Source organism: Mixophyes fleayi, chromosome 4 (genome assembly GCF_038048845.1).
Source record: "Mixophyes fleayi isolate aMixFle1 chromosome 4, aMixFle1.hap1, whole genome shotgun sequence".
In the NCBI taxonomy this organism is placed as follows: Eukaryota; Metazoa; Chordata; class Amphibia; order Anura; family Limnodynastidae; genus Mixophyes; species Mixophyes fleayi.
This window is the reverse complement of record NC_134405.1, coordinates 301,217,050-301,240,174: the sequence shown is the minus strand read 5'-3', so window position 1 is coordinate 301,240,174 and position 23,125 is coordinate 301,217,050. Positions and strand designations below refer to the sequence as shown.

At 42.4% G+C, this 23,125-nt stretch overlaps 1 protein-coding gene across 3 annotated transcripts in view; it reads right to left on the bottom strand.

The window, feature by feature from the left end:
• The window catches only part of C1QTNF2 (C1q and TNF related 2), a 79,256-nt gene that overhangs the window by 38,400 nt on the left and 17,731 nt on the right, over positions 1-23,125 (bottom strand). The window contains exon 2 of one of the 3 annotated variants that reach the window (XM_075209884.1): positions 2,154-2,355. The exons of 1 other annotated variant lie outside the window; for it this stretch is intronic. The gene's annotated coding sequence lies outside the window, so the exon portion shown is untranslated. The remainder of the gene's footprint in view (positions 1-2,153; positions 2,356-23,125) is intronic. One more of the 3 variants, XM_075209885.1, reaches the window with a different exon arrangement.

The following is a 23,125-nucleotide window of genomic DNA, read 5'->3' as shown; positions in this document are numbered from 1 at the left end:
CACAACAGTCTCTAGAGTTTACAGAGAATGGTGCGCAAAATAAAATAAATATCTAGTGAGCGGCAGGTCTGTGGGCAAAAGCACCTTGTTAATGAGAGAGGTCAGAGGAGAATGGCTAGACTGGTTTAAGTTTAGAGGAAGGTAACAATAAGTGAAAGAACCATGTGTTACAACAGAGCTATGAGAAGAGCATCTCTGAATGTACAGCAATTGGAACCTTGAAGTAGATGGGCTATGGCAGCAGAAGACCACACTGGGTTCCACTCCTGCCAGCTAGGAACAGGAAACTGAGGCTACACTGGGCACAGGCTCATCAATTCTGGTCTGATGAAGATTGGAAAAACATTGCTTAGTCTGAAGAATCTCAATTTCTGCTATAACCTGTAGATGATAGGGTCAGAAATTGGCGCAAACAACATGAATCCATGGATCTGTCCTGCCTTGTGCTAACGGTGCAGGCTGGTGGTGGGGGTGTAATGGTGTGTGGAATATTTTCTTGGTACTCATTGGGCCCCTTAATACCAATTCAGCATGGTTTAAATGCCACAGCCTACCTGAATATTGTTGCACTTCCAACAGGATAACGTGCCATGTCACAAAGCACATGTCATCTCAAGCTGGTTCCTTGAATATGACAGAGTTCAATGTGCTCCAATGGCCTCCTCAGTCACCAGATCTCAATCCAATAGAGCACCTTTGGGATGTGGTAGAACTGGAGATTTACTTTAACTACGTAATTCTATCATGTCAACATGGACCAGAATCTCTAAGGCATGTCTCCAGCACCTTGAATCCATGTCACAAAGAATTCAGGCTCTTCTGAGGGCAAAGGGGAATACTGCTGAATATTAGAAAGGTGTACCTAATAATGTGACCACTGAGTGTAAAAACATAATAAATCCAAATATAGTATGGTCTATCATAAAACACCAATTTTTATGAAAATCCCATTTCCTTAAAAAAAAGTTTCCCTTAACCAATCTTCAGTTTACCCATATGTTTTATTAATGGAGTCAATCAATATTTTTTATTTATATGTTGTCAACATATTCATCAGCACTTTATAATAGAGGAATATAGCAAACATACACTGATGATATAAAAACATAAGCAGTGAAACCCATGTTCGATAGAGTTGACAACATAGAAAAACAAGAAAAGATACAAAAATCAAACGTACATGTATATTATGTTCAAAAATTAACTGCCCAGTGATTTGTACTATTAGATGCATGCATCCAGTATGACCTTCAATTGTACAGTGTTACAGAAAATATTGATGAAATAAATAGCAATGGTCAGCATAGGACTTGGCAACATTCCAATACAATGTCCAGGGATAATTTGCTGCCATTCATCTAACACACAGTACACGCAAGTTTAACATAAATCAATGCATCCTCAACATGACTTGAAGACTGAACATGATGTAGTATAGATCTTTTTTAGAGTTTATACATTCGCTATGGATTAGGCATTAACTGAATACAGAAATAATAAACCAGTATGACGATAAAAAGTTACATTACTTTATTGTTAAAGGCTGGTTTATACACTAAAAACTATTTTTTTAAACCCTTTCTTAATATACAAAAAAATAATAATCTGATAAGGCATATTGAGAACTGGAATTAGCATTGAGAAAAAAAAGTTAATCATTGTAGAATGCAAATATGAGTCAAAATTTTTAGGGTACCTTAAACAATGTGAGTTGGTACTAACGTACTACGGAGTAGTGGGCAAATCAATCGCATAAAATAAAAATAAAATATATAAATCCAGTGGACATTTCCAAATAATGCATGGAGCAAGGCAGAATCTGGGAGATCAACAAAGCACTTTGTTTGCATATTTTAATTATATGTTTTTAGTAAATCAAATAAATATTGTTAAAGTAAAATCTATAAATAATGATTTTTAAAAATAATATCCTTGTTTAACATTTTATTTACATGATCAATAATAGCAGTACATATACTCACTAACAAAATGCTAAATATATATCATATTAGTATTTTTATATAAATTCTTACAACGTGGTACTGATCTTCCTTTCACAATGTCTTATCTAGTCTACAGGGGACTCATAGTCTAAGCAGGCCCCCAGTACTTATAAAAGTTATATACTGCATACAAAAACATGTCGTACTCACGTTTATCAGCGTTCTAACAGTACAGAAACTCAGATGAACAGCTGGATAGTTTTCTCAGTGTCACTCACTTGTGTAGTTGCTGAAATTCCTCAACTGATTAGCGCATCCTGCATTGTCAGGCTGTTTTCTGTATGATATGTGAGAGTCAGACCCATCCGCTCCTATTCTCCTTCTTTCCATCAGCCTGAACTTTTTCATTTGCCTGTGCCAAAGCATATTTTACTAATGTTGTAATTGGCTTTGGGCTCTCTTTACACGTTACGTCACAAAGGAAATCTAACTCCTAAACAGATGGTTGAACAGCATGTTGACCCCTTCAATGCTATAGAATAGTAAAACATTCCAACATTAATAACAGCATAAAGCAGTGTTTATAGTCTCTCAATAGTAGTTTTTGAGTTTTACGGGTTGCTTATTTCTTACTGGCACACAATTAACAGGTTGGATAGAGGAACTTTGTTTCACCTACACAGTGGGGTGGAGTTGGGCATATGCCCGCTTGCCTAGCGTAAAATACACAAATTTGTACTGTACATGCCCAGGTCCGTATGCAGATCTGGCACTTGCGTCTCCTTTTGTTTGAAGAGGCGGAACGGGGGAGGGCAGAGGCATGACATCGCAGTCCCAGTGCAGCAAGGGCGTATTCACATAATTGCAAACTGAGGTAGACCCACACAGAAACATAGCTATGCCTGTTAGATGCTGTATCACTTAGGGGTGCCTGAAGGCTGGTGCAAATACACACTTATGATCAATAAATGATGGCAGTTGCCAGCACCAGATAGCCGCCTAGTTGACTGCAGATTGATCTCTGAAGCTGATAGTGCTTTCTTTCCTTGTGCTTATGACCTAAATTGAGTTCAAGGGTATCTGGTTGTAAGTATGCCTGACATAAACCTACTCCATCTCACCATCAGCCCCAATGTCACTTCATTAATGTGACCAGTGTTATTAATATTTTAATAATTAAAGAAGAGTCAGCATAGTACCCTGGTAATTTCTATAACCAGCCTCTGAAATAGCCATGATTTTGAAAATACCCACTGTATTGTTACTGGCCCTATACATCAAGGGGTCACTGAAGTAGCCACCAACGGTGGTAAGATAGGGTGGTTCTCGCTGTGAAAGTTTCCCGGGGAAGCCTATATAACAAGGATTGTGGTGATACACTCCTTCTATTATTGCCTTCTCAGGATGACAATAACAGAGGAGAATTGTGGAAGTCAAATAATTGGATGAAGTCATTTTAAATTAAATTTGGTTTTATCATAAAATATGCAAATAGCGCACTACGACGTAGAAGGGCGTATTTAGCAATAACACGTGCGAACACTTCTACATACATTTATACTCACACATTCATTTGTAAATAGTTCACCTTAATAAAGTTCCAACACAGAGTCTGTTATAATCAAATGTAATAGATTTAATAGTTTAATATAATAATGTTAAAACCACTTTATTGATATTTAAGGTTCAGGATATAGAAAACTTATCATGTTTAGTGTCGTTTTAATCCATTTTTTACCATCAGACATCCGCTACTATTGGCTAAACGATTGTACCTTGTGTACACAAGTTATGAATGATAAAGGATAAATGGTCAAATGATATTGTGTTTGTAATGCTAACAGACCAATTTGAACCAGCTTTTCTTAGGTAAAACACATAGGCAGCTATTGGAGAGTTGACCCCCACCCTTGGAGGGCATTGTTTGAACCGACCTATGACCTGCATTATACTGGACTGTCCTGAATCCTGAACCAATGGAAAAATGCCATGACATCACTACTGTTTTTATGTACCACAAACTGTATATAAACCAGGCACTGAGATCATCATACAGTCCACTTTGACCACAGACTTCAGGTTTGAATGACTGTATGCTGGATCCAGGGCGCTGCATATGTATCGGCTGTACTTTATTTTATTGAATTGTTATTTGTTGCATCTTGCTATTAAATCTTTTTGTGCGTTGGAACCACTTTGATCGCAGCGGACAATTTTTATTGATAGCGACTAGACGAACATAACAGAATGAATGTAAAAAAAAAATATTCTTATGATAAACCATGTTTTCAATTGCCAAATATTTTGTTATATATTATAAAGATATTTTAAAATATTTTTACTATATATTTTTTTATTTTGTTTTTATTAGTGGAACTGAAAGCCCAAGTATGGTCTTTCAATTCCACTGTGTACGCGTGAACCGGCCAGCCGGGTCAACACATGAGCATATTACCGCAAATTGGCCTGGTGAAGCGGCAGGTTAACTCTTGGGCTAGCATCACTCAACTGCTTCTGCAAGATTTTAATAGTAATTTATGACGCTTAGTGAATTTCTAGACAATCAGCCCTATCGCCATATAAGCTCTAGTGTAGTAAAAGTTTATCCTTGGTGGTCGTAGCACAGCTGGAAATAGGAGTTAGTAGACAGAATAATAATGGGTAGTCAGAAGTAAGCCAAGGTCAGGGGTCCATAGCAAATCTCATTGTCAGAAACAGGCTAAAGATCAGCGCTGGCAGTGAGCAGGAATATCCAAATAACAAGCCAGAGGTCAGGGAAATAAGCATACAATCGGAGTCCAAAACAAGCCAAGGGTCATACACAGAAAACAATCAGAAGTCAGAGGACTTTACAAATCAGGTCAGCAATCCACAGCACAGAAGGCTATAACCGTTAGGGAGTCTAAGCCTAATTAATTAGTCTATTTTGCGCAGGCACCAGGCTGCTACCTAATGCTGGGACGCTGCGCAAACTGCAGAGCACCTTGGCTATTCCCTAGGTGATGGCTGGGACGGAAGGAGAAGTGATGTTCCCTAGGTGACAGCCGGGAAGTAGCCGGGTAGTGAAGATTGAGTCACGGCGTCTCGGGCCCCTTATTGACTTTTAAAAATATTGCACATGCACAGCAAACGTCTTTCTGCTCCACTTAAACTATGACTGCTATTAATGATTCTGGACTATCATGGCAAACACAGTCACTTGACACATGATGTAGGGAGCAGAGAGGTTTGGGAACACCACTCTGAGCTCTTTCTGCACTGTGAAATCCTCATTCTCCCCCCTCTTCCATCACATGACATGATGAGAGCTGAGAGCCTGTGTCTGTAGCAAACTGACAACGTCTGTGCCTGGCAGCCATTTTTGATGGTCAACCAGAAAGCTTTTGGAAAAGAGATAATGATTTGTAAAAGAATTGCTAAGATAAAAGTATTTAACTTGCTATTTAAAGGAAAAAATATTCTACATTGGATCATCATCATCATCATCATTTATTTATATAGCGCCAACATATTCCTTAGTGCTTTACAATTGGGGAGAAACATAGTAAACTAATAAACAAACTGGGTAAAACAGACAAAGAGGTGAGAAGGCCCTGCTCGCAAGCTTACAATCTATTGGACAATGGGAGTTTGACACATGAGGTTAAGTCTACATTTGCAGTCGGCGCAGCCAGACTGCAAAGGTAAAAGTGACTCATAAGCTTAATGATCCTGTCACACAGCAATGGTGATCAAGGGGTAGTTGTATAATAGGTAGCAATAGGGTAATGTAGTGAGGTTAAGAGGGTGGTTGAGGAACATTATAAGCTTGTCTGAAGAAGTGGGTTTTCAGAGAACGCTTGAAAGCTTGTAGACTAGAGGAGAGTCTTATTGTGCGAGGGAGAGAATTCCATAGAGTAGGTGCACCCGGAAAAAGTCCTGTAATCGGGAATGGGAGGATGTAATGAGTGTGGATGAGAGACGCAGATCTTGTGCAGAACGGAGTTGCCGAGTTGGGAAATATTTCGTGACAAGAGAGATGTATGTTGGTGCAGCTTTGTTGATCACTGCTTTAAACTTGTAATGTGTGAATTAATCATTTGTTTTTGACAATCTGAGTAGAAATAATAGGATTACAAATGATAAGACCCTAATATATGTGTGCCTCAAATATATAATAACATTACTGAACAGAAATGCAACTGTTTGACAAAAAAACATAAAATATAATTGTGTGTGTTGCCAGATTAAGTTTATGACTGTGTCATTATTTTACTGGTGACTTTACAACATATCCTCATTACATAATAAAAAATTTGACATTGGGCTCATAATTTTCAGACTATCATTTCAGTTCTCTTTGGATATAGAGCTTGAATAGAAAACTGATGGCTGATTAGTCTTGTATAAGGATCCAAAAGGATAAAATAATGAAAACAAAAATATCAGAAATTATTTCCAGCGATTGGTTAAACATGGATGGAGGATTTCCCAAATTACATCAGCCTAAATAACGGTGGACCTTAAATGAACCTGATTTAGATGGACTCCAGAACACCCAATAAACAAATATGAATATGGATCTTGTAATCATTCTGATGCTGATGAGAAGCAGCACAAGTTAATTTCCATGAACCTTGAAAGTCCTTCAGTTGAGTTAAGCTATTACTGTAATGGAATGCAGTTTATGACTTCTAAATCAACGGTGGGTTTCCAATAAAACTCTGTCAGACCTGTCCTAAGTAAGCATCATGTATTATCTAAACATATTTAATACTGTCAAACAATTTTAATTTTAGAAAAGGCAGTTACCTTTAGTTACCAATTTAACCTCAAAAGGAAAAGAATATTCACTTATCCAATAAATGGAAATTAGACTAATTTATAGAACAAACTACAGTGTAAATGTATGACCATAAAACATAGTAAAAATAACATGTACTTTATTAAGACAGGGGTCAACAATACTGATGCAAATAAGTAACAGAAATGTAAGGAAGAATTGTTGACTCAAATGCACTGGATTGAAAAGTTAGATCAGATTAGAGGCAATAGTTCTGAAAATTAATAAAAAATTAAAAACTAGAATAACAGGGTCGGAGAAGTGATCAGTCCCCTGATTTAATACTTTGTAGAGCCACCTTTTGCTGTAATTATAGCCAACAGTCTGTTGGATATGTCTCTACCAGCTCTGCGCACCTAGATTGGGGAATATTTGCCCACTCTACCTTGTAGAATTGTTCAGTCAAATTCAGTAGTGAGCGGCGAAGAACTGCTCTCTTCAAGTCCATCCACAGATTTTTTAGTGGATTAAGGTCAGGGCTCTGACTTGGCCAGTAAAAGACATTCACCTACCTATTCTTAAGAAACTGTGTTGTTTTCTAAGCAATATTTTTAGGGTCGTTGCTATCTAGCAGAGGGCCTCAGGTTTTCCTCAAGACTTTGGGTGTACTTGTCAGCATCCATCTTCCCTTTAATCTTGACCAATTGCCCAGTCCCTGCTGAAGAGGAACACCCCCACAACATAATGTTGCGACCATCATGCTGCACAGTAGGTATGGTGTGTTTTGGGTGGTGTTCTGTGTTTGATTTGGCCCAAACATAGCACTTGGAGTTCAGTCCAAAAAGTTGTATCTTGGTCTCATCTGAACATACAAACTTTTGCTACATGGCATCACAATCTCGTGTTTTATTGCAAAGCGCAAATGAAGCTGACTGTGGCACTTTTCAGAAGAGGATTCTTCCTTTTAACCCTGCCATACAGGGCAGCTTTGTGTAAATCTTGTGAGATAGTTGTCACATGCACAGACATCTCAGCCATAAAGACTTGTAAGTCCTTCAAAGTGGACACTGGTCTCTTGGTACCTTCCCTGATCAATATCCTTCTGGCTCTATCATCCAGTTTACAGGGATAACCCGAACTAGGCAAGGTGTTGTTGGGAGAGTAAAAACCTTTGAAATCTTTTTGTATTCTTCTCCTAACATGTGCCTTTTCACAACATTATCCCAGAGACCTTTTGAAAGCACGTTTCCAATCATGGAGAATAATTTGCCTTACAATGCACTACTAGTAGTGGAATCCTCAAGGAACGGACGGTTTTGAAGAAATCAGAGCCACTATAATTGATGTCAGGTGGGGGCCATTTAGCCTCTTGTGTAATCTGGAAGTCCATTGGCTTTACCTGAGCAAGTTTATACTGGTGATCACTTATACAAACCAGGTATTTTAGTAATTACATGTGACAAAGGTAATGATATTGGCACAGTATGCCGATTTTCTATAGGCACTATATAAGTGGCGGTATGGCATAAGACCAATGGGTGTAGTACGTGCTCATGATGCTGTAAACACCGAAAGTGTTTACAGCGACATAATCAGAATGTAAACACAGCGACATGTTAAAAACACAGATTTACGTGTTTACATTCGGATTATTTATGTCGCTGTAAAGACTGTTGGTGTTTACATCGTTAAAGTGACTACGACTACGACCGAATACCAGCCCACTTTGACCCTCTATATAGATATACACTATACTGACAAAAGTATTCAGACACTTGAACATCACACCAACAGGGACTGTAATGACATTGTATTTAAATGCATATACTTTAATATGGAGATGGCCCCACTTTTGCAGCGATAACAGCTTCCACTCTTCTTGAAAGGCTTTCCACAAGATGTTAGGAGTGTTTCTGTGGGAATTTGTGCCCATTCATTCTGTAGAGCATTTATGAGGTCAGGCACTGATGTTGAACAAGGCCTGGCTCGTAATCTCTGTTCCAGTTCATCTCGATGGTGTTCGATGGAGGTCAGGGCTCTGTGCGGGCCAGTCAAGTTCTTCCCTGATTTGCCCATCTGACTGCCAAACAGAGAAGCGTGATTCTTCACTCCACAGAACACGTTTCCACTGTTCCACAGCCCAGTGTTGGTGTGCTTTACACCACTCCATCCAACACTTGGCATTGGTCTGATGTGAGGCTTGCATGCAGCTGCTTGGCCTCGGAAACCCGTTCCATTATGCCTCTGCCACACAGTTTTTGTGCTTACATTAATGCCAGTAGAAGTCCTGAACTCTTCAGCAATGGAATCAGCAGTGCGTTTGAGACTTTTACGCACCATGCGCCTTAGCAGCCGTTCACCCCGCTCTGTGATTTTGTGTGGTTTTCCACTGCATGGCTGAGTTGCTGTTGTTCCTAAATGCTTCCACTTTCTAATAATATCACTTACAGTTGGCCGTGACTGCATGGCTAGGTGCTTGATTTTATATACCTCTGGCAACGGGTCTGATTGAAACACCACAATTCAATAATTAACAGGTGTGGACAAATACTTTTGCCCATATAGTATATATATATATATATATATATATATATATATATATATATATATATATATATATAGTGTAGATATTCAATTCAAATCAAATTGCGTAGGTGTAGAGGTGCCCACCATTTAGAGAATTGGTATCTTAGTCAATATCATCATCATCATTTATTTATATAGCACCACTAATTCCGCAGCGCTGTACAGAGAACTCACTCACATCAGTCCCTGCCTCATTGGGGCTTACAGTCTATACTCCCTAATAAACACACACAGACAGACAGACAGACACACAGACTCGGGTCAATTTGTTAGCAGTCAATTAACCTATCAGTATGTTTTTGGAGTGTGGGAGGAGAGCACCTGGAGGAAACCCACGCAAACACGGGGAGTACACACAAACTCCCCACAGATAAGGCCATGGTCGGGAATCGAACTCATGACCTGTCACGGGCACTAGGAGTCTTTACCCAGTATCACCCGCTGATGGTCTTATCAGAGCAGTAGAGTTGGTATATGATACTCTGGTGGCAGGGTGATAATGGAACTGGAAACAGCAGATGGTTAGAGAATGCTCAGAAAGTCTATGACTAGCAGCACTGGTAAACAATAGGTAACTGAACACGAGGATCTGGATGGACAAGGACACGTGAGGGTAGTCAGTGGTCTGCGCACGGCAAGTTGTACCACTGCTATAGTGAGAAGGAATGTCCAGGAGTAATAAGGAGGTGGAAGTCAGCGGTCTGCGTATAGCAAGTTGTACCGCTGTCTGTAGTGAAGGAATGGAATCCAGGTGAAGGTAACGGGGAAGTCAGTGGTCTGCGTGTAGCAAGTTGTACCACTGCTTATGTGAGAGGATATATGCAACTGGTGACACAGGGAAACAGGAATCAGTGGTCTGCCTCTAGCAAGTTGTACCACTGAATATATATGTGAGGAAGGACACGAGGAGATAAATGCAATGCAGAGTCTACACGGGTACACTGAACTTGATCCCACGTTGAACTGCACACAATAATAATAATGAATGAACAGCACTGCACAGATAAACAAAGTCACTAGAATAGTCCAGCAAAAGGAAACACAGTCAATAATAGCAATAGTCTCAGAGGATGGAAACTCCGGAGGAGAACAACTCAGTCCAGATGGATATGCAATACACCAGCACAGTCAATGAGAAGTATGCATACCGTGGTTCAGATGAGCAGGCTGTTAGAGATAGCTGCAGGGATACCTGAGCGGCAGGGAACTGACGAGATGAGAAGTCCTTGCAGAATGGAAGCGGCAGGTAGGTGCAGTGCACTGTAGGTAGGCCAGCAAGGACGACAAAATACTCAGGAAGCAGTAGTATATCGAATTGAACAGCAGGAGACCACGGGAGAGCTGAAGCGATGTAGCAGAGCTGGAAGCCGAGGAGCGTAGACTCGATGCTAACAGGCAAGTTGACACAAATGGACACACTGTAGAAGCAGTAGGCAGCGGGTCAGCTGACGGCAGGTAGAATGCAGACTGGAGCGCTGAGACGAGCAGGACTCTGTAGACACGCTGAAGTAGCTAACAGGAATCAGCTGGAACAGTAGCGATGTAACACAGGAGAGTTGGAGAGATCTGTAACTTGTTAGACACACGGAGGCAGCGGATAGGAACCAGCTGCTGGAGTCACGATGAAACACAGGAGAGTTTGAAGTAATCTGTAACTGTAGATATACGGAGGCAGCGGATAGGAATCAGCTGCTGGAGTCACGATGAAACACAGGAGAGTTTGCAGTAATCTGTAACTGTAGATACACGGAGGCAGCGGATAGGAATCAGCTGCTGAAGTCACTAGGAACATGAGGAGTAGAAGTGGTCTGGAAACCACAAACGGCAAACAGGAATCAGCATAAGCTGAACACACGAGGAGGCACTGGAACACCTTCAGAGACTCATGAGGAATGAGACTCCAAGATCAGGCCACGTGGTATTGACCACAGGTGCTTAATATAGGGAGTGTTGCCTGATCAGCCAATTAAGTTAAAGGAACAGAACTGAAGGTTAGAAGGGACTGCACATGCGCAGTACCTCATTATAATGGACGGACACGGTTCCTAGCTACCTTAGAAGTAGCACTCACAGTCCGGTGAGTGACATGACCCCAGTTCTGTAAGGAAAAAGTGCTAACCACTTAGCCACTGTGCTGCAATATATCAGTAGAGTTTAATAGGATATTAAAACAAGAACTCAGCAATCTCTGCTATTACTCCATGATTTGTGGGGGCTCTTGCTCCTGTTTATAGAAACCAAATTACTATCTTATATCCAGTGATGAGCGTTCTGCGGTGCTTGAGAATTTGAAACTCTTTCTATCCAATAGGATCTATGGAGAAATTTGAAAGTCTTCTGAACTCCAAAATGTCTGGAAAATCGGGAGGCATCAGCACATTGAAGCAATTTCTTGCGAAGTGCTGGAGCTACAAATTTTTTTCCCAGAGGCGGGGTAGGAACAATATTGGTGGTAGAAAAGGACACAGGATCGATGATGGGACTTTTTTGAGTGAGTCAAAGATCCTTATCTTGAACCATGGAACGAGAAAAAGCATGGGCCTTACAATACTGGGATCCTGGCCGGTAGGTTACTTTGAAGTCAAACCTGGAAAAGAACAAGGCGCATCTCACTTTTCTTGGATTGAGACACTAGGCTGACTTTAGGTACAGAAGGTTTTTATGATCTGTGACAACAGAGATAGGATATTTGGCACCTTCCAACAAATGTTTCCATTCTTCCAAAGCCAACTTAATGGCTAATAATTCTTGATCTCCTATAGAGTAGTTTTTCTCTGCCAGCAGAAATTTGCGAGAAAAATAGTCACAGGGATGAAGATATCCATCTTCAAAACATTAGGATAAAACAGCACCTACACCTACTGCAGAGGCATCCACTTCCAGGATGAAAGATTGGGATAATTCAGGCTGGCGAAGAACTGGAGCTGAAATGAAAAGTTGTTTAATGCAATGGAATGCTGCTTTTGCTTCTTCAGACCAATTGGAGGGATTGGACTTCTTTTTGGTAAGGGCTGTGATATGAGCCACATGAGTGGAGAAATTTTTAATGAATTTTCTGTAATAGTGTCACGAGCCGCGGCGGTTCTCACAGCCGCCGCGTCTCTCTTCTGGCTCCCCCTGGCGTCCCGGCCGTCACCTTGATGAATGGGACGTCATCTCCGCTTCCTGCCCAGCCGTGCCAAGGCAACGGCCGGATGCTTCTTCTATAGTGCTGCGTCCCGGTTGTGCTGGAAGCCGGGCGCATGCGCGCAATAGGCAGCCTGTGGGCTGATTGATGAAGGGGGCTTGGCCCAGTGATTACTACCCCCTGTGGGCCTTTACAGATCTGGGCTTTGATTGGTGGCAGCCAGTATTTAGGGCAGTGAGGTCTGTAGCCTCACTGCCGGTTATAGTTCCTGTTTGCCAGTGTGCTGACCTGTTTCCTGCCTTGTTCTGTCCTTTAGATATCGTGTTGGATTGCTTGTGTATGGATTTGGACCTTGCTCGTGTTTCTCGTGACCCTGACATTCTTGCCTGTAACTGGACCTAGCTACCGTGCCTGTGACCCTTGACCCCGGCTTGTGTATTGGATTCCCTGTCTGCTGCTGGCCCTCGACCACTGCCTGGACTCTACTCCGCTTTCCTGGGTTCTCCCTAGTTGGTACGCACTTCACCACCCTCTGCTAGTCTGCGGCCAAGTCTGTCCCCACCACTAGGGGCTCCAGTGAACACCTGACTGGCAGGGCAGACTCCGGGTTGTGCTGTACCGGCTAGAGGGGTTCCTAACAAATAGTTTGCAAAACCCAGAAAGTGTTGGACCGTCTTGAGAGTGGTTGGAAGAGGCCAGTTCAGAATCACCTTATGCTTCTCTGGGTCCATCTGGAAGTCAGTACTAGAAATAATATAAATCTAAGAAGGCGATGGGTGGAACTTCAAAGGTGCATTTCTCCAATTTACCAAATAGCCAGTTGGCACGGAGTCGTGACAGAACCTCTGTCACACACCGGCCCCGTGGACGAGTACCGGTGTTGTTACCTCTGCCTCATAAACGGTGACCACGGTATATTGGATCCAGTGTTTTAGCCTTAGTCTCCATCTGGTTCTATTCTACACATGTGTCAGTCATTATTCTCTCATTACCTCCCACTCGCTCCTATTGGCCTTGATGCTTTTGGAGCACTATTTAAACCTCCCAGTTCCTGCTCTCTGGATCCTGTTCTTCAAGTTACTTACTATTGTCAGGATTGGGCTCTCCTCGTGTGACTTTCCCATGGTTGCTGTGCATCATTGCTTCAAGATCTGCTGTGTTTAATCTATTTTGCCTTTGTTGGAACTTTTGCTTTATCAAGTCTCCAATGCTGCATTCAGTGTCTCATCTACAGCTTCATTCATTGGACTTCTCCGCTTCACTATTGTACTCCAAACTTCACTAGGAACCTCCTACACCTGCTGCACTGAACTACCAGCTAACGGATCAGCTAAGTCTTCATTATTGCTGTTTCTACTGAACTGTTGTTGTATCCGTAAATCAACTACTGTTACTTGAGTTACTCTTTAAACGGATCAACTAAGTCCTCTTTACTGCTGTTTTCACTGAACTGTATCAGTACTCAATTGCTGTCACCTGTGTTACCACTTAAATGAATCAACCAAGCCTTTTATTATTGCGGTTTCTACTGAACTATTGCTGCAATCCAACTGTGGTTGCTTGAGTTATCTTTTAAACGGATCAGCTAACTCTTTTATCATTTCCGTTTCTACTGAACTGTTGCCATACCAGCTATTGTTCTACCGCTGTTCTGCGTTACCACTTAAAGGGATCAACTAGTTCTTCCACCTATTTGTTTCTATTGAACTGCTGCTGTGCCAGTAACTCATGTGCGGTTGCTCTGGATTACCATATAAACGGATCAGCTTGTTCTTCATCACATTTGATTCTATTGAACTGTTGCTGTACCAGTAACTCATCTGCAGTTGCTCTGAGTTACCATCTCAACGGACAGCTTGTTCTTCATCACATTTGTTTCTATTGAACTGTCGCTGTATCAGTAATTCAGCTGTTGTTGCTCTGAGTTACCATCTGAACAGATCTACTGGTTCTTCATCGATACTGTTTCCATTGGACTGCTCTTCTCAACTAATCAACTACTTCCTCATTGTTATTGTCCTCAGTGAACTTTACCTGTTATTGTCATATAACCTATATTTCTGCCTCACTCGTTCTGGGAACCGTGACCTGCGGTAATAGGTGTTGCTAATCCCATGCCCTTTCCTAGGGTCATGGTGAAAAGCACCTACCGCTAGACTCTGCGCCCCAGTTCGAGCAGATATCATCTGCAGGTATACAGGATTTACTAAATTCTCCAGATTTCGTGACAGTAAGAACAGGATCGAAAATGTCTGAGCCCCCGATGGAGCCCTCTGCAAAGGACATGTTACAACACCTTATTACCTGGGCTGAACAGCAAGACAGTACTCATCGCCAGCTGTTTCAATGTTTTCAGACCTTGGCTGGTCGCTTGGATGCCTTTCAAGCTGCACAGCCTGTCGTGTCAGTTTCTCCACCTGAGCAACTTCCTGGTCACCAATCTTCCTCTACATCTGTATCAGCACTTAAACTCCCTACTCCTGCTAAATTTGATGGGGACCCAAAATTTTGCCGTGGATTTCTCAATCAATGTTCTATTCAATTTGAGTTATTGGCCCATAACCTTCCTATGGATAGAACTAAAATTGCTTACATTATGTCTCTATTAACTGGCCAAGCCTTGGCCTCTCCACTCTGGGAGAGAGATGACCCGTTGCTTAGTAACTATGTATCATTTTTAATTACCTTCCGTCGGATATTTGATGAGCCTGGTCGGATTACCTCTGCTTCTGCTGGTATTCTCAGACTACGTCAAGGAAACTATTCTGTGGCGCAATACGTCATTGAGTTCCAAACCTTATCTTCAGAGTTATCCTGGAACAATGATGCCCTGGTGGCTGCCTTCTTACAGGGTTTTTCAGAACGTATTAAAGATGTATTAGCATCCCATGTACTACCTACCACCTTGGATGCCATTATCTCCCTATGTAATAGAGTGGATTTACGTTTCAAGGAGAGATCGGCAGAGAAAGAGGGTTCTCGGCGCTTTACATCTAGACCAACTCCACGACCATCTTCACACGCCTGTGTTGTCGATGAACCCATGCAAATTGGGAGGTCTCGTTTAACCCCTGAGGAACGTGATAAAACACGCCGAGACAACGTGTGCATCTATTATGGCGAGTCTGGTCATTTCCTGTCATGAGACCCGGTAATTGCTAAACCCTGATCTGTACTGGGGAGGTAAGATTAGGGACCAGCAGAGACTTCCCGTCTACTGTTTGTAATATTCCTGTCTCATTATTCTATGGATCTTCTGTTATTGAAACCCAAGCGCTGCTGTACTATTTCAGAAGCCTTGGTGACTCAATGGTCTATTCCTACGCCCCCTTTAAAATCTTCGATTGTTATTACTGCTATTGATGGATCCCAACTTCCCGGAAGTGTCATTAGGCTTCAAACTAAATCACTTACTGTTCGTGTTGGAGCATTGCATTCTGAACATATCTCTTTCTTAGTATTGCCCTGTACTACTACTCCCATTATCTTAGGTCTTCCATGGCTTCAAATACACTCTCAAGTGGATTGGAATACCTTTGATACCCTGGCTTGGGGCTCTCATTGTCATGCTGGATGCTTAATTAAAGTTAGACCTCTTCAGAGTTCTTCCATTAAATCATCTGATAGCTCACCTTTGTTACCACCTCAATACCAGTCATTTGCGGACGTTTTTGATAAAGCACGTGCTGAGATACTTCCACCACATCGTCCTTGGGATTGTCCTATAGAATTAATATCGGGGAAAAATCTGCCTAAGGGTCGAGTCTACCCTCTCTCTCAACCCGAGACCCAGGCTATGTCACAGTATGTAAAAGAAAACCTTCAGAGAGATTTCATCAGACCATCAGTTTCTCCGGCTGGCGCAGGTTTCTTTTTCGTAAAGAAAAAAGATGGCTCATTACGGCCTTGCATCGACTATCATGGTCTTAATTAATAACTGTAAAAAACAATTATCCTATCCCTCTCATCACCGAGTTATTTGACCGGATTAAAGGCGCTACTATTTTTACAAAATTAGACCTGCGTGGCGCATATAATCTCATTCGTATTTGGACCGGTGATGAATGGAAGACTGCCTTCAATACCCGTAATGGGCACTATGAATATTTAGTGATGCCTTTCGGTTTGTGTAATGCCCAGCGTTTTTTCAAAGTTTTGTGAATGAAATCTTTCGGCATCTACTCTATGTTTGTGTAGTCGTTTATCTGGACGATATCCTCATTTTTTCTCAAACTCTCAATGCCCATAGAAGACATGTCGCTGAGGTACTTTTCAGACTCCGTAAAAAACATCTTTATTGCAAGCTTGAGAAATGTTCCTTTGAGACTACATCCACGCCAATTCTGGGCTACATCATTTCTGGAACTGGTCTTCACATGGATCCTGAGAAGATTCAAGCTATTTTGGATTGGCCACTTCCATCCACACTTAAGGTGGTCCTGCATTTTTTATGATTTGCAAATTATTATCGTCAATTAATTTCTAACTACTCCAGCATCGTTGCTCCCATCACAGCCCTTACTAAGAAAGGTTCCAATCTAAAAACTGGACAGGTGAAGCTTTGAGGGTCTTTTCGTTTCTCAAAAAAGTTTTTTCTTCTGCTCCCATTCTTCGACAACCAGACTTATCGTTGCCTTTTTTTTTGTAAGTAGACGCTTCAGCGATTGGCGTCGGAGCTGTCCTCTCTCAACGTTCATCATCTAACCGATTGTTACCCTGTGCCTTCTTTTCTCAAAAAGTTCTTACCAGCCGAACAAAATTATACCATCGGTGACAAGGAGCTATTGGCTATGAAATTGGCATTGTCAGAATGGCGCTATCTTTTGGAGGGAGCCCAACATGTAGTAACAATATTTACAGATCACAAGAACCTCCTGTATTTACAGACTGCACAATGTTTTAACCCTCGGCAGGCCCGTTGGTCGCTTTTCTTCTCGATTTAATCTCCATGTGACCTTTAAGCCAGGCCGATTGAATAAAAGAGTAGATGCGCTCTCCCGAGCTTTTGACTTTACTTTGGATCTAGATCCACCAGCTGCTCATCCTATTTTGGACCCTAAATGCCTTTTTGCCACTTTCACGTCTCCATCTCCCCCTCCAGGGAAGACCTATGTTTCCAAGGCCCATCGGAGAAAACTCCTTCGCTGGCATCATGCTTCCAAATTCGCTGGGCGCTCTGGGTGCTTCAAGACTTTTGAATTGATTTCTCGTTCTTATTGGTGGCCATCTCTCCGTTCTGATGTCAAGGACTTTGTCGCTTCATGTAGTGTTTGTGCTCAGCACAAATCCTCTCGCCTGGCTCCTATGGGTCCGTTGTTACCACTTCCTATAACATCTAGACCTTGCACCCATATCAGTATGGATTTTTCGACTGACCTCCCAACTTGCAAAGGATATAACACCATCTGGGTGGTGGTGGACCGTTTCTCAAAGATGGCTCATTTTATACCTTTAATAGGTTTACCTTTCTCCTCCATTTTAGCACAACATTTCATCAAAGAAATATTTTGTATACATGGCTGTCCACTGGAAATTGTGTCTGACAGAGGTGTTCAGTTTACATCCAAATTCTGGCGAGCATTATGCACGGCTCTTAGTGTACAACATAATTTTTCTTACGATTACCATCCCCAATCCAACGGCCAGATGGAGAGGGTGAATCAAGATCTCGAGACCTTCATCCGAATATTCTCCTCCGCTAACCAGGACAATTGGATCGATTTGTTACTATTAAAGTAATTTTATCGTTTTAAAATAAGCATTGCCCAATTAATTGAATGTGTGTCCAAAGCACAAAGTGATTTATTTTTAACAGATGTAAATAGTCAACAATTCAATACATTATTATATCATGATAAAGTACAGTACAGCACAGCCAATACCAAAAGATAAGTACATACCAAATGCAATCGCTTGCGCACGCTGCGCACCCACCGGACCCGATGGACAATATTCTGTATAGAATATTGTGTCAGAGTTGACTGAGGCCCCAGTGAGATGCAGCTAATATATATACAGTCAGTGTTTCATTGTGAACAAAAGAGATGACGTAGATTGTTTCTATAGGTCCAGACGTTGGGTGGGTCCAGGCCAGACAGGTAATAGGTTGATTCAATCTAAGGAATCCAAAGGTGGGGGTCTTCTCTCCAGGGGGTCTGCTCCTTTTCATAGCCAGTATGTCACGGGCACTAGGAGTCTTTACCCAGGAATCACCAGATGGTAGGCTTACCAGAGCAATGTAGATGGTAATAGGGTACTCTGGTAGCTGGGTGATCACGGAACATGAAATGATGGCCGATGAGATGCTCAGGAAAGTCTATGACTAGCAACACTGGTAATAATGAGGTAATGATAAACAAGGAACTGTATGGACAAGGACACGTGAAGGTAGTCAGTGGTCTGCGATAGCAAGTTGTACCACTGCTATAGTGAGGAGGAATGTCCAACAGAAACAAGGAGGTGATGAGAGTCAGCGGTCTGCGGGTAGCAAGTTGTACCGCTGTCTGAGTGAAGGAATGGAATCCAAGTGGAGGTATCCAGGTAGTCAGTGGTCTGCGGTAGCAAGTTGTACCACTGCTATGTGAGAGGATAATGGAACAGGTGATACCGGAAACAGGGATCAGTGGTCTGACATCAGCAAGTTGTACCACTGCATATATATGTGAGGAGGTGCACGGGGGAAGACTGCAACACAGGATATACACAGGCACCTTATACACGATCCACAGTAATATGCACAATATAGGTATATATATATGTAAATGACTGATCAGGTCTGCAATCTAGAAAGTCTCTTGAAGTAGTCCAGCACAATGATAACACAGTCAATGATGGCAATAGACTCAGCGGATAGCAGACTCCAGAGAGAACCAAACACAGTCCAGCAAGATATGCAATACACAGCACAGTCAATGAGAAGTATGCATACCGTGGTTCAGGAGTAGCAGTCAGATGGGATTGCCGCGGTACCTGAGCGGCTGGAGACCGACTGGATAGGAAGTCCCTGGATAGGAGAAGCAGCGGTCTAGCAGGTGCAGCGCACAGGTGAGTAGACCGACAGGGACACGAATCCACAGGAGTCAGCAACACGTGGAACTGGACTCATAGGAAACCCAGGAGAATGGAGATGATCCAGCAGAGGGTAGTAGAAGAGATACAAATCCAATGCTGACAGGAGGGTAGAGGCCAGTGGAACACGTGAAGGCGTGGAGAGTGGATCAGCAGGAGATGGACGATAGCGCTGACCACAGCGGCAGGACTCAGCGGCACACGGAGGTAACCAGTAGCAACCACAGGAACCAACAGCGATGGGAAACAGGAGTGCAGCGCAGGGCAGGAGCTGTAGATCACGAAGTGTAGCAGATGGTAATGAAAAGCGGCAGTCTCGAGGAAGTCACAGCAAAGATGAGATGAGAGTGTAGTGCACGGAGGCAGCGGATAGTAATCAGCTGGCAGTCACGATGTTGAACACAGGCGAGTAGCAAGCAGGAGACTGTAGTGCACAGAGGCAGCGGATAGTAGTCAGCTGGCAGTCACGATGTTGAACACAGGCGAGTTGCAAGCAGGAGACTGTAGTGCACAGAGGCAGCGGATAGTAGTCAGCTGGCAGTCACGATGTTGAACACAGGCGAGTTGCAAGCAGGAGACTGTAGTGCACGGAGGCAGCGGATAGAAATCAGCAAACAGACTTGATGAGAAGCAGGTGAGTGAGGTAAAAGCTGGAGTGCACGGAGGCAGCGGATAGAAATGAGTAAACAGTCACATAGATATAAAATAACGTTGAAGTGGTGTAGAAGACTGTAGTGCACGGAGGCAGCGGATAGGAATCAGCAAACAGTCATGATGATACAGTTGATGGTAGAAGTGGTATGGAACCACAGTAGTAGAAGTGGTTTGGAAACCACAGGAATCAGCAGCACTGAATACACAAGTAATACAGGAACACCTTCAGAGACTCATGAGGAATGAGACTCCAAGATCAGGCAACGTGGTGGTGACCACAGGTGCTTAATATAGGGAGGTTGCCTGATCTGCCAATTAAGTTAAAGGGGTATACACTGAAGTATAGAAAAGGGGTGCGCATGCGCAGACCCCAGGATGGTGGACGGCCACGGTTCCTAAATGTCCGGGAAGAGGCACTCACGGTCCGGTGAGTGACACAGTATCATACAAAGGTTTACTCTCTAATATCAATAACTAAAGTATGCAATGTGCGATCTCTTCGCCGACTGCACCGGACAGCTGCTGATGAATAGGGCTTCAATATGATATCAGGCATGACACCTTTCCTATTACCTAAACCTTTAATAACACTACAATGTACATATAATCAACATATATATCTCACCTCCCCACCAGTGCTCTCATGCCAACATCGCGTGCCTAACTCTGACACTTCCGGTCCGTGCTCACTAACTTCATTCCCCGCGCAGCCCAACGGTCCGCATCTCCTGCCAGATTTGCGGCACAGAATTTCAGTTCCGAGTGAGGTTGAGGAGCTGACAAGCTTGAAAGCGTGTCAAAGTGTGTTATCTTCTCCAACGTTTACATTCCTGTTATTAGTTACGAAAAATGCTGTACAACTGAAGATGCTGCGAAGAACGTGATTAGTTGTCTAAGACTGTGAGCGGTGACTGTATGGGGACGGCTGCCTGAGGCTAAGAACTACTGTATACTGCAGTTGCTGTTTTGCCTGTTCCTGACACACCAGACGGAGCTGAGATTTCCTGTCGGAGACCCTGATACAGATAAGCTGGTTTTATTTTACTTTCTGGTACGCTCCCACCTATTTGATTTGTTATCTGGTGAACTGTATCGTTACACGCAATTCCACTTAATCCTGTCTATCTGTTGAATCGCAAACAGTATTACTTCTGTTCAACGAGCTCCATATGGTTAGCTAGCACACCTCATACTGTGGCATTAGAAATTGACTATCTTTACATCAGTGACTGTCATGCTTGAATATTCTGTCTAGCGTTTGGATTTGTGAACTGGTTCAACTACATTATTGTTGGATACCAACCCAGAGATTTGTATCACATCCTTATGCCAACCTATTCTGTACCCACTTTGTTCAGTATAATCTGTTGACATCACTATTGCGCCCTCCTTCTGTTGCACCTACCACATATATATATATATATATATCTCTATATATATATATATATATAGACTAATAATAAACCGAATACTATCTGCTCCTGAATTACAGTGTAACAGAACCATTATGAAATTATATAAATAACTAACTGTTGTAATGCGAGTGTGTGCGTGCGTATTTTACCGTGTGAACGCACCACGTCACGTAACACGTGGCGTACGCTTCGCAATACGCACGGCAAACCAATATTAAACCAATATACTTTCGTTCATCCAATTATACGACTTTGACAGTTACCATGGGCAGAATTTGGCTACAATAATTTGTTTCACGAATCTACCTCCTCCACTCCTTTTTTCAGTTTATGGGCTTCATCCTAATCCTCCTAGGTTTTCTGCCCTCCCACCACCCATGTTCCTGCTGCTACTGAGCTACTACGAGATTTTTCGTCCATCTGGTCTCAAATTGCTACTCAGCTCAAGAAAGTATCCGTCCGTTATAAAACAGTGGCGGACAAAAGACGTCGGGCTGTCCCTGCTCTTAAAATTGGAGACAGAGTATGGTTGTCTACCCGGAACATCCGTCTTAGAGTACGTCTATGAAATTTGCTCCCAGGTTTATTGGACCATATAAAATACTGCAAGTCATTAACGCAGTCTCTTTCAAATTGAAGCTTCCTTCTTCACTCCGCATCTCTAATTCTTTCCATATATCTCTTATGAAACCGCTGATTATCAATAGATTCTCTTCAGCTAAACATTCCTCTACTACGCCCAGTTTCATCCAACAGGAGGAATTTGAAATTACTCAAATTTTGGATGTTAAGACCTCCAGAGGTGTGGTGAAGTATTTAGTAGATTGGAGGGGCTTTGGCCCTGAAGAGCGATCCTGGGTAAATGCTTCTGATATCAACGCACCTGTATTATTACGAAAATGTTATGCTAAATTTTCGCTCAAAATTTCTGCTAAGTGTCCAGTGGCCAGGGGGGGTACTGTCACACACGGGCCCCGTGGACGAGTACCAGCGTTGTTACCTCTGCCTCATAAACGGTGACCACGGTATATTGGATCCAGTGTTTAACCTTAGTCTCCATCTGGTTCTATTCTACACATATGTCAATCATTATTCTCTCATTGCCTCCCACTCGCTCCTATTGGCCTTGATGCTTTTGGAGCACTATTTAAACCTCCCAGTTCCTGCTCTCTGGATCCTGTTATTCAAGTTACTTACTATTGTCAGGATTGGGCTCTCCTTGTGTGACTTTCCCATGGTTGCTGTGCATCATTGCTTCAAGATCTGCTCTGTTTAATCTATGGTCCCTTCATTGGAACTTTTGTTTTATCAAGTCTCCACTGAAGCATTCAGTGCCTCTTCTACAGCTTCAATCATTGGACTTATCCGCTTAACTATTGTACTCCAAACTTCACTAGGAACCTCCTACACCTGCTGCACTGAACTACCAGCTAACGGATCAGCTAAGTCTTCATTATTGCTGTTTCTACTGAACTGTAGCTGTATCAGTACTCAATTGCTGTCCCGTGTTACCACTTAAATGGATCAACCAAGCCTTTCATTATTGCTGTTTCTACTGAACTATTGCTGC